The following is a 20,815-nucleotide window of genomic DNA, read 5'->3' on the forward strand; positions in this document are numbered from 1 at the left end:
TCCCAAGTTAAAAAAGAGAATTTTGTATTCAGTTGTGATGGGAAACTCTAAACAAAAGTTAAAAACAAAATAAAGGCAATATTATAATTATGTTCAACCAAGCTTGATAAAAGTACTCTAGCAACCCACTAGTTAACTGATGCATTTGTATGTGTGTTAAAGAAGTTTGGAAAAAATGGTATGTATAAGGTACAATAACAAAAATGATCATAAACCATGTTTTTGTTGCCGGTTTCCCATATTTGTAACTCTTTTTTTTGTTATTTTGAAGATTACAGAGTTGCCATTGTGTTGTATAAAAAAAGAGATTTAGCTTAAAAGGGATCAAATTGTAATAAAAACTCTCTAATTATCGATTTTATTTACAAAATTAACAGAAATTGCGATTTGCGTTTCTTATTCCTTTGTAAATACAGATTAAAAAGAAAGACTTAAGATACAAACCTTGTTTTTGTTTAGATACATTAAATTACAAGTTTAGGTCTTAAGTCTTCTAAAAAGTAAACAAATATGGCTGCTACCCTTCAAACAATTTAACTTAACTTTTGATTATACTATAGACTAGACTAGACTATAGAATACACTACATATTAAATACAGATTAAAAAGAAAGACTTAAGATACAAACTTTGTTTTTGTTTAGATACATTAAATTACAAGTTTAGGTCTTAAGTCTTCTAAAAAGTAAACAAATATGGCTGCTACCCTTCAAACAATTTAACTTAACTTTTGATTATACTATAGACTAGACTAGACTATAGAATACACTACATATTAAACTATAGACTAGACTATAGACTAGACTATAGACTAGACTATAGACTAGACTATAGACTAGACTATAGACTAGACTATAGACTAGACTATAGACTAGACTATAGACTAAACTATAGACTAGACTATAGACTAGACTATAGACAAGACTATAGACTAGACTATAGACTAGACTATAGACTAAACTATAGACTAGACTATAGACTAGACTATAGACTAGACTATAGACTAGACTATAGACTAGACTATAGACTAGACTATAGACTAGACTATAGACTAGACTATAGACTAGACTATAGACTAGACTATAGACTAGACTATAGACTAGACTATAGACTAGACTATAGACTAGACTATAGACTAGACTATAGACTACTAGACTACTATAGACTAGACTATAGACTAGACTATAGACTAGACTATAGACTAGACTATAGACTAGACTATAGACTAGACTATAGACTAGACTATAGACTAGACTATAGACTAGACTATAGACTAGACTATAGACTAGACTATAGACTAGACTATAGACTAGACTATAGACTAGACTATAGACTAGACTATAGACTAGACTATAGACTAGACTATAGACTAGACTATAGACTAGACTATAGACTAGACTATAGACTAGACTATAGACTAGACTATAGACTAGACTATAGACTAGACTATAGACTAGACTATTAGGACTAGACTATAGACTAGACTATAGACTAGACTATAGACTAGACTATAGACTAGACTATAGACTAGACTATAGACTAGACTATAGACTAGACTATAGACTAGACTATAGACTAGACTATAGACTAGACTATAGACTAGACTATAGACTAGACTATAGACTAGACTATAGACTAGACTATAGACTAGACTATAGACTAGACTATAGACTAGACTATAGACTAGACTATAGACTAGACTATAGACTAGACTATAGACTAGACTATAGACTAGACTATAGACTAGACTATAGACTAGACTATAGACTAGACTATAGACTAGACTATAGACTAGACTATAGACTAGACTATAGACTAGACTTAGACTAGACTATAGACTAGACTATAGACTAGACTATAGACTAGACTATAGACTAGACTTATAGACTAGACTATAGACTAGACTATAGACTAGACTATAGACTAGACTATAGACTAGACTATAGACTAGACTATAGACTAGACTATAGACTAGACTATAGACTAGACTATAGACTAGACTATAGACTAGACTATAGACTAGACTATAGACTAGACTATAGACTAGACTATAGACTAGACTATAGACTAGACTATAGACTAGACTATAGACTAGACTATAGACTAGACTATAGACTAGACTATAGACTAGACTATAGACTAGACTATAGACTAACTATAGACTAGACTATAGACTAGACTATAGACTAGACTATAGACTAGACTATAGACTAGACTATAGACTAGACTATAGACTAGACTATAGACTAGACTATAGACTAGACTATAGACTAGACTATAGACTAGACTATAGACTAGACTATAGACTAGACTATAGACTAGACTATAGACTAGACTATAGACTAGACTATAGACTAGACTATAGACTATAGACTAGACTATAGACTAGACTATAGACTAGACTATAGACTAGACTATAGACTAGACTATAGACTAGACTATAGACTAGACTATAGACTAGACTATAGACTAGACTATAGACTAGACTAGACTATAGACTAGACTATAGACTAGACTATAGACTAGACTATAGACTAGACTATAGACTAGACTATAGACTAGACTATAGACTAGACTATAGACTAGACTATAGACTAGACTATAGACTAGACTATAGACTAGACTATAGACTAGACTATAGACTAGACTATAGACTAGACTATAGACTAGACTATAGACTAGACTATAGACTAGACTATAGACTAGACTATAGACTAGACTAAAAACTTAAAATTCCCTCAAGTTCTCAAACTACTGGCAACCCTTTTTTCAAAAGCTAAATTCTTTCTCTGCATTTCTTTTACAACAATTCAACATTATTATTATAAGTTCGTATTTTGTTTGTATTCGTTACTCGTATTCGTTTCAATACATTCGTGTTCGAAACTTATTAAAAGCATGCATGTTTAAAGATAAAGACGATGACTGCTACCAACTACAACTACCAATACCAATAATGATCATTTTCAGATATTACCACGTATAGAGAGGCAATAACAAAAACAACAATATTTTTCCTACTACTACATAACAAATGTACCGTTATACGAAAAGACCTGCTGACATACTTCCGTGATCTTCGTGAAAAACAACAATAACAACCAACTAACGAAAAGAAATGAAAAATAATAAAAACGAGTATTTTGGTTGAAAAGAGTTAAGAAAAATAAAAAATTGTTAGAGTATAACTATGAGAGAGAAGTATCTGAGCGATTTGTTGGTTGTTAAAAATAAATGAGAGGGAGAGATGGATGATATTTTTGTAGTGAGATGATGGTTTTTTGAAAAAAATAAGTTAACAAGCTCTTTTTTTGTGGTAACAGAAGAAACTAAATATGTTTTTATAAATTAATGCCGGTTTTGGTATAAATATTTTAGTTATAGAAAAGTTTAGAAAATAATTTAAGGGTTTATAAGCTAAAAGTGCATGTCGCAATGTTAGAAATAATCTTATACTAGAAGTGATTCTTTTTGGTGTAAAGCCATATAGGACTAAGGTAGGGTTTGGAATAATTCAGTTTTTACTAACTTTATTGTTGGTTTGACTTGCCATTGTTTATTTTAAACACTTTTATGTTTTTTTTTGGTTTTGGGTCTGTTTCGTTGTTTGTATTTCATATTATTTTTTGGGTGTTTTGTGGGCGTTATTTGCCATTATATGTACTGTTGTTGTCTATTATTATTCATTTTTTTCTATGTAGTCAATTGTCATACATTTAATTTTTTTTGTGTTCATTTAAAATATTTTCATAGTTTTATTCTCCACAAGTTTTTTGGGTGGGGGGAACTTTTTTTACAAAACAATTGTTTATTTTTTATTGTTAAATTTTGTAGGGGAAGTGTTAACAATTTGTTTTTGTTAGCTTTTGTTGTAAAGTTTTTTTAGTGTGAATTTAACGGTGTTTTTATTTTTTCGGTTTTTGGTAACAGTTAAATTTTGGTGTTTGAAATTATGCTTGAACCAATGTTAGAGGTTGGAAAAAAATGTTTGATTGTTTGAACTTTTTATTACTCTGAATGAATATCAAGTTCAATGTTTTTTTATATTTTTATATTTTATGGTTTTGAAGGTGTTAGAGGTGTTAGTTTATTGTTTTTGTTTTTTGTAAAATTTTTACAGTACTAACTTTTTTAAATGCTCTAATAAAAGTTGTTGGGTTTGTTAAACCATGAATATTTAAAATAATGTAAATTTTTGTGATGATTATAATGTTTGTATTTTTATGGTTATAGATTTTAGGGCATTGGTATATTCTTTCTTTAATTTTAGACTTATTTTCAAATAATTCAATCAATTTCAATCAAACTGTTTCAAATTAAATTGTTCAATAAAAAGCTATGTAATAAAACATAAACAATATTGAATAGTGTGGCCTCCCACTTAAGGCACTAGTGAGGCAGCGGACAACATACACGATGATGGCCTAGATGTATTTCTTAACTTTTGATGTACATACATCCTCTTTTCAAATAAACAACAAACTATTACTAGACTATAGACTATAACCATAGACTAGACTATAGAGTAGAATATAGGCTAGACTATATACTAAACCTAAAAACATAGAGTAAGACATAAGGGAAGACTGTAGAGAGACGGAGAAAGACGAGACGAGGAGGAGAGAAGAGACGCGAGAGAGCCGAAGAACCAAGGAACAACGAACGAACGAAACGAACGAACGAAGATACGAACGAAGAAACGAACAACGAACGAACGAACGACGAACGAACGAACGAAAACAACGAACTAACGAACGAAACGAACGAACGAACGAAAAGAACAACTAACGAACGAACGAACGAACGAACGAACGAACGAACGAACGAACGAACGAACGAACGAACGAACGAACGAAGACGAACGAACGAACGAACGAACGAAGAACGAAACGAACGAACGAACGAACGAACGACGAACGAACGAACGAACGAACGAACGAACGAACGACCGAACGAACGAACGAACGAACGAACGAACGGAAACGAACGAACGAACAGAACGAACGAACGAACGAACGAACGAAACGAACGAACGACGAACGAACGAACGAACGAACGAAACGAACGAACGAAACGAACGAAGCGAACGAACGAACGAACGAACGAACGAACGAACGAACGAACAACGAACGAACGAACGAACGAAACGAACGAACGAACGAACGAACGAAAGAACGAAAACGAACGAAACGAAGAACGAACGAACGAACGAACGAACGAACGAACGAACGAACGAACGAACGAACGAACGAACGAACGAACGAACGAACGAACGAACGAACGAAGAACGAACGAACGAACGAACGAAACGAACGAACGAACGAACGAACGAACGAACGAACGAACGAACGAACGAACGAACGAACGAACGAACGAACGAACGAACGAACGAACGAAGAACGAACGAACGAACGAACGAACGAACGAACGAACGAACGAACGAACGAACGAACGAACGAAACGAACGAACAACGAACGAACGAACGAACGAACAACGAAAACGAACGAACGAACGAACGAACGAACGAAAACGAACGAACAACGAACGAACGAACGAACGAACGAACGAACGAACGAAACGAACGAAAACAACGAACGAACGAACGAACGAACGAACAACGAACGAATAAACAAAACGAAAAAAACGAACGAACGAAAACGAACGAACAACACGAACGAACGAACGAACAAAAAACGAACTAACGAACGAACGAACTAACGAACTAACGAACGAACGAACGAACTAACGAACGAACGAAAACGAACGAACGAACGAACTAACTAAAAACGAACGAACGAACGAACGAACGAACGAACGAACGAAAACGAACGAACGAACAAAACGAAGAACGAACGAAAACGAACGAACTAAAAACGAACGAACGAACGAACGAACGAATAACGAACGAACTAACTAACGAACTAACGAACGAACTAACGAAACTAACTAACTGAACTAACTAACTAACTAACTAACTAACGAACTAACGAACGAACTAACTAACGAACGAAACTAACTAACTAACTAACTACTAATAACGAACTAACTAACTAACACTAACTAACTAACTAACTAACGAACTAACTACTAACTAACCTTCTTTAAAGATTTCTATCCTTCATCTTTCAAAACTTTTCTCCAAAAATTGTCATCATTAACACACATACTGTTCCATTAAAATTACACCACATTTACGTGTTTTTCTCGACTTTTCTTAACCATACTCTATCTAGCAAAAAGATCTTCTTAAATACCACAAAAACTCATGTAAAATTACATGTCAACACTAGTGGCGGCTGCTGCTGGCACACGTCAAACAAATAAACCATGTAAAATACAAATAAAATTTCAAAATAGATTAATATCAGCCGCAATATAGTAAGAGTTTTGAAACTATAAAATAAACAAAGTGTAACAACATTTATTAGAGATTTATCATTATTAAAAAGAAATTCATTTATTACATTTTAACATTAATCTTTAAAGAAAAATCTTGTTGTTTCTTACAAAGCGAGAAAAATAATCTTAAAAGTAATAAACACAAAAACATAAACTGAAAATAATGTATTTAACAAGAGAGTTAACAAATTGTCATATACTACAATACATAGTACGTTCAGGAGTTAAACAGTGAGTGGCCATAGAAGTGGGGATAAGGAAAATAAGTTTGTACAAATACAAAGTTAAAACTAAACAACAAAAAACATAATTCAAGAATATTCCAAGAATTCGAATTCCACATAGAAAACTTTAACAGATAAAACAATGTTTACTTTGGGTAATATACAGATGGCGCATTTTCTGAATGTGGTTTTCATTATATTCGGGATTGTTTAATTTCTAGTCTATAGTCTAGTCTATAGTCTAGTCGATAGTAGTCTAGTCTATAGTCTAGTCTATAGTCTAGTCTATAGTCTAGTCTAGTCTATAGTCTAGTCTAGTCTATAGTCTAGTCTAGTCTTAGTCTAGTCTAGTCTATAGTCTAGTCTAGTCTAGTCTATAGTCTAGTCTATAGTCTAGTCTATAGTCTAGTCTATAGTCTAGTCTATAGTCTAGTTCTATAGTCTAGTTATAGTCTAGTCTATAGTCTAGTCTATAGTCTAGTCTATAGTCTAGTCTATAGTCTAGTCTATAGTCTAGTCTATAGTCTAGTCTATAGTCTAGTCTATAGTCTAGTCTATAGTCTAGTCTATAGTCTAGGTCTATAGTCTAGTCTATAGTCTAGTCTATAGTCTAGTCTATAGTCTAGTCTATAGTCTAGTCTATAGTCTAGTCTATAGTCTAGTCTATAGTTCTAGTCTATAGTCTAGTCCTAGTCTAGTCTATAGTCTAGTATATAGTCTAGTCTATAGTCTAGTCTATAGTCTAGTCTATAGTCTAGTCTATAGTCTAGTCTATAGTCTAGTCTATAGTCTAGTCTATAGTCTAGTCTATAGTCTAGTCTAGTCTAGTCTAGTCTATAGTCTAGTCTATAGTCTAGGTCTATAGTCTAGTTCTATAGTCTAGTCTATAGTCTAGTCTATAGTCTAGTCTATAGTCTAGTCTATAGTCTAGTCTATAGTCTAGTCTATAGTCTAGTCTATAGTCTAGTCTATAGTCTAGTCTAGTCTAGTCTATATGTCTAGTCTAGTCTATAGTCTAGTCTAGTCTATAGTCTATAGTCTAGTCTATAGTCTAGTCTATAGTCTAGTCTATAGTCTGTCTATAGTCTAGTCTATAGTCTAGTCTATAGTCTAGTCTATAGTCTAGTCTATAGTCTAGTCTATAGTCTAGTCTATAGTCTAGTCTATAGTCTAGTCTATAGTCTAGTCTATAGTCTAGTCTATAGTCTAGTCTATAGTCTAGTCTATAGTCTAGTCTATAGTCTAGTCTATAGTCTAGTCTATAGTCTAGTCTATAGTCTAGTCTATAGTCTAGTCTATAGTCTAGTCTATAGTCTAGTCTATAGTCTAGTCTATAGTCTAGTCTATAGTCTATAGTCTAGTCTATAGTCTAGCCTATAGTCTAGTCTATAGTCTAGTCTATAGTCTAGTCTATAGTCAGTCTATAGTCTAGTATAGTCTAGTCTATAGTCTAGTCTATAGTCTAGTCTATAGTCTAGTCTATAGTCTAGTCTAGTCTAGTCTATAGTCTAGTCTATAGTCTTCTATAGTCTAGTCTATAGTCTAGTCTATAGTCTAGTCTATAGTCTAGTCTATAGTCTATAGTAGTCTATAGTCTAGTCTATAGTCTAGTCTATAGTCTAGTCTATAGTCTAGTCTAAGTCTAGTCTATAGTCTAGTCTATAGTCTAGTCTATAGTCTAGTCTATAGTAGTCTATAGTCTAGTCTATAGTCTAGTCTATAGTCTAGTCTATAGTCTAGTCTATAGTCTAGTCTATAGTCTAGTCTATAGTCTAGTATATAGTCTAGTCTATAGTCTAGTCTATTATATAGTCTTCAAAGAAAGTATTTCGAAATACAAAAATTTTATTCAAAAACTGCTCATTAAGTTGACCACAGCCTTTTAGTATTAAGGTACATAACGGATGCTGCTTTTAGAAAATAAAATAGTACTAAAAGTAGCAGCAGCAAAAACCCAACAACATCAAACTACGGATATAAAATACCACGAATTTAAGATGTACGTGTTTCAAAGATATGAATGGCATCGAAGAAAGATTGCATAGAGTGGAGTACAATTTTTAATGTTAATGTTCCACGGAGTATTGGTATTGCTTTTATTTTATTTTTTTATACTTAATTTCAAATTTTTAAACCACATTTGGCTGGAAAACGTAAAACAAGAAGCAATAAAAAACGTTAACAGCTGGTCGTTTGTAGGAATCTTTGGTTGATTGTTGGTGGCTGAATAGAAGAAAAAAAAGAAAAACACATATTAAACAGCAACAACAAGAAAAATTAATGTTGCTGTTGGTTGCAACAAATTGATGACCAAGTTTTTCTTTTTTTTTGGTTTTGTTTTTGCTTTTTTTATTTCATTTTTCATTGCCATTTCTGGCAATAAGCACTTTTTTGTCTGTTTGCTGCTGCCGTTTGGTATTGCTTGGTCCGCACAAGTGGCACGTGCGATCACTTGCCTCAGTTTTTTTTCTTCTCGTTTTTCATTTTATGTGGCAGTATTTTTCTTTTATTATACAACTACTAATTTTTTTCCTATTCTGTTTAATGTGCGAAGTTTTTTCTGTTTTTCTTTTGTTATTTATCCTCAGCCTCTGCATTGAGGAAAAAAAAAACTACACAACAACATTAGCCTTCATATGGTGACCTCAATGTAGCAATGTGTTGGTTGCAACTACAGCAGCAGTGGCAGCATTGGCAATAACATTATGTGGCATCAATGTGCCAACTAAACATAATGGCCAGCCAGACTTGTGTGTATTTTTGCCACAAGCTACAGCCAAGTCTTTGGATATTAGAAGTAACAATTGAAAAAAAAAACTAAATTTTGTTCTTTGTTTACAAAGGAATCTCTCTTTGAAAAATTCTCGGTCTTGGTCAAGTTTTATATGTTTTTTGGTTTTGTTTATTGTTTGGCTGTTTTTGGTTTTTACTATTTTTTATAATTTTTAAGGTTTTTTTAAAGTTTTATTGTTTTTTGTGTTTTTAGCAAATATAATATTTTTGGTTTTTACTGTAAATTATGATGATGCTGCTGTTGTAAGCAAAAACTCAACCTTGTAATATATAGCTTTTTCTGCCAACTTGGTTAACTGTTAAAGTTGTAAATGAATTTTCAATGAATATTAATTTTGACTTAAATAGATTTATGATTAAAGCATCAAATCTGAAGGGCTTCTTATAACGATTTTTGACAACTTTAAAGAATTACTAAAGTATTCTGATTGCTCAGCATTTACTAAGTTGTACACCATTGTTGTTTTTGCTGTAACAGCTAAAACTATACAATAATCTACTTAGGGGATCAATGTCCAGGCCTTAAAATTGTACTACTTCAACTGGATGTGCCCATAAATCCATTGAACAAAGTGAAGTTGAAGGGTTTTCTGAGTAGTTGAATATGCGGTGGGTATCGCGGTTGGCTTGACCTGCAGAATTGATGGCATCTCAGAGCAGCAGCAAAAGCTGTATACGAGTACCTGCGTAAGTTCTCCTCGTATATACATATGTCCTTCCTGGCATACCTTGGTGTGATGTTAAAGTTGGGATGACTCTTTCGGCGACATGCCAGGAGAAAACAGTTTCAACTCTAGCAAAAACAACAATACTTTGTTCGTTATGAAATCTGGCTAATGGTCTCATTAAAAGTTTAATGTTTTTGTAAATAGAAAACGACAACAACAAAGATCCATAAATTTTTTGTTTTGGAAAGCTTACTAAAGAAAAAAATACTTGTTTAAAATTTGGAAGAATATGAACAAGTATTTTTTTACTTAGAAATTATTTCGCTTTCTTTTTTATTAAAACACAAGTGGAAGTTAAAAGCTTTTATTTAGTATTTTAAAACGGAAATATACAAAAATTTCTCCGGAAGCTTTGGAATTAGTGGTTGCCTGATTTCCTCTAAATAAATTGAATAATATAGTTTTTAAAGCTCAGAACTTGGGTCAACTTTATTTTGAAATGTTTATTCCCAATAGAAGACTTTATAACTTTGAAATGTGTTAAGGAAACTGCCTCCAACGGATTTGGATGAAAACTTTACAAATCATGTGTAACCATTTTCTCCATTTCAATCAGAATGATTGTTACTAAAATCTGAACTGCCGTTAACATCATCAGAGAAAAGAGAACAAAACTCGTTTTTGGATCTTTTACTTCAAGGCGATTAACTGGACTAGACTAGATTCGACTATAGACTATAAGGAGCAGACTATATACTAGACTATAAGACTAGACTATAGACTAGACTATAGACTAGACTATAGACTAGACTATAGACTAGACTATAGACTAGACTATAGACTAGACTATAGACTAGACTATAGACTAGACTATAGACTAGACTATAGACTAGACTATAGACTAGACTATAGACTAGACTATAGACTAGACTATAGACTAGACTATAGACTAGACTATAGACTAGACTATAGACTAGACTATAGACTAGACTATAGACTAGACTATAGACTAGACTATAGACTAGACTATAGACTAGACTATAGACTAGACTATAGACTAGACTATAGACTAGACTATAGACTAGACTATAGACTAGACTATAGACTAGACTATAGACTAGACTATAGACTAGACTATAGACTAGACTATAGACTAGACTATAGACTAGACTATAGACTAGACTATAGACTAGACTATAGACTAGACTATAGACTAGACTAGACTAGACTATAGACTAGACTATAGACTAGACTATAGACTAGACTATAGACGAGACTATAGACTAGACTATAGACTAGACTATAGACTAGACTATAGACTAGACTATAGACTAGACTATAGACTAGACTATAGACTAGACTATAGACTAGACTATAGACTAGACTATAGACTAGACTATAGACTAGACTATAGACTAGACTATAGACTAGACTATAGACTAGACTATAGCTAGACTATAGACTAGACTATAGACTAGACTATAGACTAGACTATAGACTAGACTATAGACTAGACTATAGACTAGACTATAGACTAGACTATAGACTAGACTATAGACTAGACTATAGACTAGACTATAGACTAGACTAGACTAGACTATAGACTAGACTATAGACTAGACTATAGACTAGACTATAGACTAGACTATAGACTAGACTATAGACTAGACTATAGACTAGACTATAGACTAGACTATAGACTAGACTATAGACTAGACTATAGACTAGACTATAGACTAGACTATAGACTAGACTATAGACTAGACTATAGACTAGACTATAGACTAGACTATAGACTAGACTATAGACTAGACTATAGACTAGACTATAGACTAGACTATAGACTAGACTATAGACTAGACTATAGACTAGACTATAGACTAGACTATAGACTAGACTATAGACTAGACTATAGACTAGACTATACTAGACTAGACTATAGACTAGACTAACTAGACTAAGATATAGACTGACTATACTAGACTATAGACTAGACTATAGACTAGACTATAGACTAGACTATAGACTAGACTATAGACTAGACTATAGACTAGACTATAGACTCGACTATATACTAGACTATAGACTAGACTATAGACTAGACTATAGACTCGACTGTAGACTAGACTATAGACTAGACTATAGACTAGACTATAGACTAGAATATAGACTAGACTATAGACTAGACTATAGACTAGACTATAGATTAGACAATAGACTAGACTATAGATTAGACAATTGACTAGACTTTATAGACAAAAACAAGATTAGGGATCTAACATTTCGACATTTCTCGGATAGAAGTACAGTTAACTTCGCAATTCTAAATGTCAGTCAAGAACGTTTGCAGAGAATAAATTTGGAACTAGTTTTTTAAAGACAAAGTCATATTGTCTGCAAAGAGTTAATTGTCTTCCTTCGAGGAAAGGCTTTTGTTAAAATAATTAGTCACCTAGCTAACTCTATAATGATAGCCTTAAATTGTTGGTTGAATTACCAGTTCCGAACTGCAGATTGCTTACGTTTTTTTTGAAATTGATGGTTTAAAAGATGAGTATTTCATATCTTTCCATAAAACTGTAAACTTCTCCAACTTGTTTTCTACTTATATGACTTCGGTGTGAAGGCTTACTACATCTTCTAGACCAGGTTTCATTATTTCAAGATGTTGGAGTTAAATACATATTTTTAAACAGCACCTACATATGTATATTAAGCTAATAACTCTGCTAATACCGAAGAAGAAACCTATTATTGGTTCTACATTTCCTTAATTAAAAGAAACGTTATTAAGTTTTTTTCTTCAATTTCTTTTAATACTTTAATTTATAGATTTTTATAACCATAATTTAGCTATTTTGTACTATAAAAATTTCCCAAAACAAAACTTTTAATATTAAACTTTGATGTTTGAAACACCTCGTTGTCTTTGAAAAAAAAAACACTCACTCATACTAAAACATATGAAATAGATACCAGCAAATGTATCCCATGGCTCGCTCTTCTCTGTTTTTTTGTGCGCATAATTTTGGCATGTTTAAATTTATAATTTTTGTTGTGTGTTGTTTTTTTGGTCATTCATACTGCTGACTACCCCGTTCAGTTTTTAACTGAGCAGATATTTGTGTACACACAGTTTGAATGTGTGTTTAAAAAAAAGCAGCGTCTACGGCGTCTATTTCTATCTCAGAGCTTTAATAGTAATATACGACGTTAGGTCAGCGAACTTTTTGGCTGGATCCAAAAAAAGGCAATAACAGAAAAAAACTAGAAAAAAAACTGTTTTGATTTGTTTAATTTATATAAAATAAATAAATAGTGATGAACATGCATACGGTTTGTCTGCTAAAAAAATTATTTGTAATTTATTTGATTTTAGCTTTGAGGAGGGATTGGAGGATGATGTTCGACATAAATTTAAATGTTTATGTGATTTGTATTCATAAATTTAACAGTATTTTTTTTTGGTGTCTTTTATCGTACATGAGATTTAAGGCGATTTAATGGAAGCAACAAAAAAAAGGTGATGTTATTAAAAATAGTTTCTTTAAAGTGAACAGTGAAGGGCAAAAGTGAGGGAATATATTTGGGGGGTAATATTTCCAAATGTTTCCTTAAATTATTTTAGTTTGGAATTTGTTTTAAAAGTCGATAGCTTTAGATTGGTTTTAAAAAGTTTTTTTTCTTTTTTGGAAACTTGTATAAGGGCGCTATAAAGTGCTTATTATTAGAATGATTAAAAAAGCTTTTTTAAAAATTAAATATCCCAGTTTTCAGCATATTTCAAAAAGGGCTTTAATGTGCTTAATATTAAAATGATTTTAAAAAGCTTTTTTAAAAGCTTCAATATCCCAGTTTTCAATATGTTTTAAACGGAGCTTTTATGTGCTTAATATTAAAATGATTTTAAAAAGCTTTTTTAAAAGCTTAAATATTCCAGTTTTTAAAATGTTTAAAATGAGCTTTAATGTGCTTAATATTGAAAAAATTTAAAAAGCTTTTTTTAAAGCTTAAATATCCCAGTTTTCAATATGTTTTAAAAGGAGCTTTAATGTGCTTAATATTAAAATAATTTTAAAAAGCTGTTTTAAGAGCTTCACTATCCCAGTTTTCAATATGTTTTAAATGGAGCTTAATGTGCTTAATATTGAAATGATTTTATAAAGCTTCTTTTAAGGCTTAAATATCCAAGTTTTCAATATGTTTTAAAAGGAGCTTTAATATGCTTAATATTAAAATTATTTTAAAAAGCTTTTTTACGAGCTTAAATATTCCAGTTTTAAATATGTTTTAAAAAGAGCTTAAATGTGCTTAATATTAAAATTATTTTAAAAAGCCTTTTTTAAAGCTGAAATATCCCAGTTTTCATTATGTTTTAAAAGGAGCTTAATGTGTTTAATATTAAAATGATTTTAAAAAGCTTTTTTTAAAGCTTAAATATCCCAGTTTTCAATATGTTTTAAGAGGAGCTTTAATATGCTTAATATTAAAATGATTTTAAAAAGCTTTTTTGAAAGCTTTACTCTTAATTAATATTATTTTAATTTTAAAAAGCTTATTATTTGTTTAATCCTTTAAATATCTTTATATTCACTTCGTTTTAAAAAACTTTATATTGCGCTTAGATTTTAATTAAATTTAAATTTTTATTCAATTAATGTAAAACGTATAGTTAACTTCATAAATTTTATTTTTTACAAATCCCTCTTTATATAAGCCCACTGTATTGTTTAATTGTCTTTTAAAAATGCTATATAAATAATCGCTATTTACACATCTTTTTGACCAACTATTGTTAATAGATTTTGTCTTCGGTTAAATGTTGTTTTATATTATTACTCTTATGAAATTTAAATAAATAGTTGTTGCAAATATATATATATATATATATATATATATATATATATATATATTTATATATATATATATATATATATATATATATTATATATATATATATATATATATATATATATATATATTTTTTTTTTTTTTTTTTGATAATACAACAATTATAGTTTGTCTCTTCTAGTTCTGATTATGATTCTTGCTGCTGTTGCCATGTGTTGATGATGAGTTTTTGTTTTATTTTTTTTTTTTGTACAATTTTTTATTTGAGTCACTTTTTTAAACAATTTTTGAATTTCATGACTTGACGTAAAATTTACGTCATCTTGGCTCTAACGGTTCTTTTCCAAAAAAAGATTTTTGTATTTATTTTCATATTCGGCTAAGGAAGTAGAGATTAAAATTTAAAGTTTATTCTTTTTGTAGCTTCTTTTTGTTCATTTAAGAATTTCTTAAGAAATTAAAAAAAAAAACAATTAAATACAGTTGTTTTTGTTTTTTTTTTAATAGTTTTTAATGTTTGTAGTTCTTTTTTTTCATAACAATAATAATGTTAATAATATGAATTTTTAAGTTATCTAGGCTAGAAAAGCTGTTATGTTATGATTATAATTATAATGAAATTAAATATATTCAGTGAGTTCATGTGGTAGGGGTATGTAAATTAAATAGTTTTTCGGATGTTTATTTATCTTATACAAAGATCTTTTAAATTTGGAAATGTTGAAACTATTTATAAATTATGTAAATTTTAGTGAATTTTGCCAAATGATAGATTTTCAATTAATGTATTTTATACAATTAAAATTGTTTTATTCTTTTCACAAATGCCTTAAAGTATGCCAGATTTTGCTGTTGTAAAATAAACTATAAGTGATGAAATTTTTGGAATATTCCCGAATAAAATTGTAGTTGAAAAATTTGTATATTTTTTGAGAGGTTTTTGTTTTATAAAATTACTGAAAATTTTGTAACAAATCTCATAATCAGAATTTCATTTCATAAAATAAAGATTTTATCTTTTTAGTAATTTTATTTTAAAATTATTCTCGAAAAGTTTTAAATCATATGATAACAGCAAAATTATTTAATTTACACAATCAACGAAATAAAATTGCAGAAATCCCTAAAAGAATGCTACTATCATATAACAATAAGAAAACAAATTCATGGAATATTCTCGAAAAATTAGAAATTTATTAATTTAAGTCTTGTTTTAAACATTTTAGATTCAATTAAATCAAAAATTGTAGAATTTTGATTTATTCTTGTTCTTAAGAACTCGCGATCAAATATAATCAACAAACTTAATCACTTCGCCTGATAAAAGCAAAATTATTTAATTTACAATATCAACGAAATAAAATTACAGAAATCCCTTAAAGTAGGCAAATACTGAAAGTTTGCTACTATTATATAACAATAAGAAAACAAATTCGTTGAATATTCTCGAAAAATTTCGATTTTATATGATTAAACTGATTTCTTATTGAGTAGGTACCTTAATGCTAGTTTTATGAAAAATTAAAATTTAATAGTTCCTTTTTCTATAAAATAAGAAAGAACTTGTTCGTTAGTATTTAGAGGAACAGACCCAGAATCTTTACAAATTAAATTCAAACATCAAATAATTTCCTTAAAATTTTTGTATTTTTTATTTCAGTTACAATAAGAAAACAAATTCTTGGAATATTCGCGATAAATTAGAATTTCATTTTATTAATGAAATTTTTTATACAATCCAACTAATTTCATTATAAATCTTAGAATTTTTCATTCGTGTTCTGTATGCTACTGTTAAAACTCATAAGAAAATAAATTCATGGAATATTCTCGAAAAATTTTAATTTTATATGATTAAAGTGATTTCTTATAGAGAACGTGTTTCCCTAAATGCCAAGGAATATTTCTTCTTTTATAAAAGAACTTGTTTATTCGCATTTAGAGGAACAGACCCAGTATCTTTATAAATAATTTTTAATAATAATCTTAATTAATTTGTCTGATATATATAAACTTCCTTGTTTTATCATATATCGCCGTATAAAAATTACAAACATCCCTAAAAGTTTACTGCTACTATAAACAATAAGAGAACAAGTTCTTGGAATATTCGCGATAAATTAGAATTTAATTTAATTAAGGAGAGTTTTTATACCTTCCAACTAATTTTATTACAAAACTTAGAATTTTTGGTTATTTGTGTTCAGTATTCTACTGTTAAAAACAATAAGAAAACAAATTCGTGGAATATTCTCGAAAAAAACTATTTTATAAATATTGTTATTTTTAAATAGAAAATTGGAATGAAAGTTATTCAGAAGTAAGTAATCGTTACTTCTATGACAAGCCTGTGTTAAGTTCTCTTTTTCTGAGGTTCTTTTTCACAATTTTCATATAAAAATTTAATTTTTTGTGGGCATCTTTTGAAGGGTTTGTTGACAATCATAGGAATAGCTCGTTTTTAAGGCCAGTGGATTGAAGAGAAGAGATTATTCTTACACGGATTTAAAAAGAATAGTCGATCACAAATCAATAAGAAATTGAAATTTTATTCGATAATATTTGGATTATTTTTAATATTTTGAGGAATTCATTTAATTTTGTTATGTATTTATCATACTAAATTCTAATTAAAGGTTTACGTCTAAGCCTTCCAAGATCATAATCATACAAAGGGAATACAAAGCTTTAATTGTTTTTCTAGCTTTTGAAACTTATCCAAAAACTTTAATAGCAAATGGCTTTTTTGAGAATTATCAAAATAGAAAAAAACGTTTACTTATTTTTATATTTAAAAAAAACTTGACTTCAAATTTGAAATCTTTTAATATTCTTATCTAATAGTAAAAGGCTTTGAAAATGTTTAATAGTATAATTTGATGCTAAATTTGATATATGTATATTTGAATAAAGCTTTTTAGCAAATATGAATTTTTGTAGAATTAAAAGCTTAAACATTTACATAATTAAGAATATAAATTATTAAGCTTAAATGCAATATTAAGAATCAAATTTAAATGAAAAGATAACTTTAAGCTTAAAAAGTTTTTTATGTATAAAGCTTTCTTATAACTTAAAACTTACAAGCTTTAATAAGTAGCTAAATTTAAGCTTTTTACTAACAACTTAAAAGTTTGAACGAATATTATTAAAGAAATTTTGTTAAGTGATAAATTTAAGCTTTAATTTTTACAAAAAATAAATAAAAAGCTTTCATTTTGAATTCCAAACTAAGAGAATCTATAAAGTGAGCATTTATATATATTGCAAAGTTTGCAATTCTTTATAATTAGCCAACTTTAGGATATTTATTAAGAGCAATAACTAGAAAGCTTTAATTTATAATGCAAAGCTTACAAGCTCTTAATATTATTAAATGTAATATTAAGAAACAAATTTAAGTGAAAAGATAGCTTTAAGCTTAAAAAAGCTTAAGCATACAAGCTTTTATAAGTAGCTTAATTTAAGCTTTTTGCAATTTATTTTGTTTTGTTTAAAAGTGGGAACAAATATTATTTAAAAAATTTAGTTAAGTGATAACTTAAACTTAAAAAAGCTTTTTATGAACTATTTTAGAACTACTAAAAAGCTTTCAAGCTAAATTTAAGCTTTTTATTGGCATTTAATTCTGATAATTTAAGGAAATTCTAAGTACATTTATAGTTATTTTCTTAAAAGCTGCGAAGCTTTTTGCCTTGTTTATAAGAAAGCTAACATATGCTTAAAGAACTAGCCTTACTTTTTCTTGTAGTGTAGTTTGATTTAAATTTTTTATATTTTCTTGTTAATACTTACACTTTATTTGTTAAAACAATGTTAAACATCATTGATATAGGTAATCCATTTTTAAAGCTGTGTAATTATAGTGATAATTCAAAGTAATCCACAGTTTGTAATCCGTTGTAAAGATGATTTTGGTTAAATTTGTTTGTTTGTTTTTTTTTTGCGAGTGTATTTAATCCTTTAGCACAGTTCGATTATTTGGTAGGAGGGGTTTGGGGTTTATATAGTTATTTTTGCATTAAATTTCAAAATATGCATTTTTTTAGTTTTTTTTTTATTTGGTTCATATATTAATTAAAATGAAATGAGAAAAAATAGAAAAAAAACACTTCCATAAATGTTTAAGCTTAAAACAAAAGGAAATAGATGAAAAACTAAACTAAAGGCATAGAAGAAAAGAAGAAAATATGTATAAAGCTAATTTAAAGCCAGCAAATTAATTAGACTACAAAACCAATATTTACACCAAATGAAAAATGTTAGTAATAAATAAAACAAAAGCATGCAGGCTAAAAAGCACTAAGAAACTTTTTAAATTTTTTTTTTGGATTTTTAAAGCCAGGGAAGGTACTCACAAAAATAGCACACACACACATAAAAATAGTTTATATTTGGGGAGTTAATTATTTAGAATTATTATTAAAAAAAACAAAACAAAATCATAAAAATATTAATAAAATATAAATGATTGTTTTTGTTGTTGTTGTTGTTTTGAACGACAGTTTATATATGAGTAAGAGGGATAAACAGTAATGGAGTTTAGGGAATTGTTTATAAATTTTGATTTTAAGCCAAATTGTTTGTTTTTGTTTTTGGAGGGGGTAAAAAAGATGAGATTTTTATTTATTTACAAAACTTTATTTAATAGAAATAAATTTAAATTTTTTGTAATTTTTGTTGTTGTTTTTCTTAAAGGGTTCCAAGTAAGTGTTTGGTTTGTTTATGTTGGATTGAGGGTGTAGACGGTTAATAAATTTGAAAAAAATTTATTAATTAATGTTTTGGTAATTTGGTTTGTTTTTTTGTTGAATGAAAATATTTACAACAGTTTTTTTTTGGTTTTTGTTTAAATGATTTGAAAAATTTTTTTGTAGGTCTTGGTTTTGTTTTGTATTTTTTTAAGAAATATGTAGATTATATATTGAAAAAGTATTCCTTTTTTTTCAAAATAATATTGCAACTTTTGTATTTCCTTTTTTCTATAATTTTTTTAAACAAATTTTTGTGTGTTTTGTTGTTAATTTAAATTGCACTTGTTTACACTTTTTATTATTTTTTATTTAATTTTCAATTTTATTTTTGAAATTATTTTAAGTACTTTTTAACAATTTCAAATTTTCATAATTTTATTTATTTGTGTGTTCCACTTTTATTTTAATATTTTGTTTTTCTTAATTTTGAAAATTAAACCGTTATATTGAGTGAATTTTTCGAGTATATAAATTTTTCTTTGTGGGTTTTGATATAATATACGCATAATATTTGTAGTAGTTGTTGTTGTTATTGTAAATTTTCTTTTGTTTTTTTTTATATTTCGTTTCTGTGTTCATTAGCGACGCGTTTGAAAATTTGAACAAATCCGTATACGCCAACGGTAGAAAGCCAACTGTGCGCAGGCGCTCGGTTATGAAAAAGAAATTCAAACGATGCTGCTGCTTGCTGTTGCCTGCCACTAGCAACCAACCAACTAACGAACAAACGAACGAACGTACCCACTAACAAATAAACAAAACAACATCATATTCATACATTCAAACCAACAACTTATTTACTGTATAACGGAAAGCCATACAACTTTAGCAAGACCGTAATATTGTATGCTGCTCTCTGCTGCTCAAGAATGGTTAAATGAAGAATTTGAAAACCAGTCATTAAACACAGGCAAACACACACCCATACTTACATACATATATGCTAAATGTTAAAAATCATAACAAGCCTCTGTTTAACGCTCTCTGTGTTTCAGCCACATGTTTCAGCAACAAGTTGCTTAAAGTTTTTATACAAAATATACACAGAAATTTTACCTTCAATTTGGTCAAAGTCAGGGACAAGTTTGTTTTGATTTTTTTAATACCTCACTTAGCATTTTCTTCT

General features: G+C 29.1%; 1 protein-coding gene across 3 annotated transcripts in view; it reads right to left on the reverse strand.

Moving 5' to 3' along the window:
- Window positions 1–20,460, reverse strand: part of LOC119605111 (ichor) — a 32,758-nt gene extending 12,298 nt beyond the window's left edge. For 2 of the 3 annotated variants that reach the window (XM_037958083.1, XM_037958067.1), the window contains exon 1: window positions 18,731–20,460. The gene's annotated coding sequence lies outside the window, so the exon portion shown is untranslated. The remainder of the gene's footprint in view (window positions 1–18,730) is intronic. The other variant, XM_037958074.1, reaches the window with a different exon arrangement.
- Between the last annotated feature and the right edge of the window lie 355 nt (window positions 20,461–20,815).

Source organism: Lucilia sericata, unplaced genomic scaffold, assembly GCF_015586225.1.
Source record: "Lucilia sericata isolate MDLA Ls3-8-SP2 unplaced genomic scaffold, ASM1558622v1 Contig000014F_arrow, whole genome shotgun sequence".
Taxonomy (NCBI): domain Eukaryota; kingdom Metazoa; phylum Arthropoda; class Insecta; order Diptera; family Calliphoridae; genus Lucilia; species Lucilia sericata.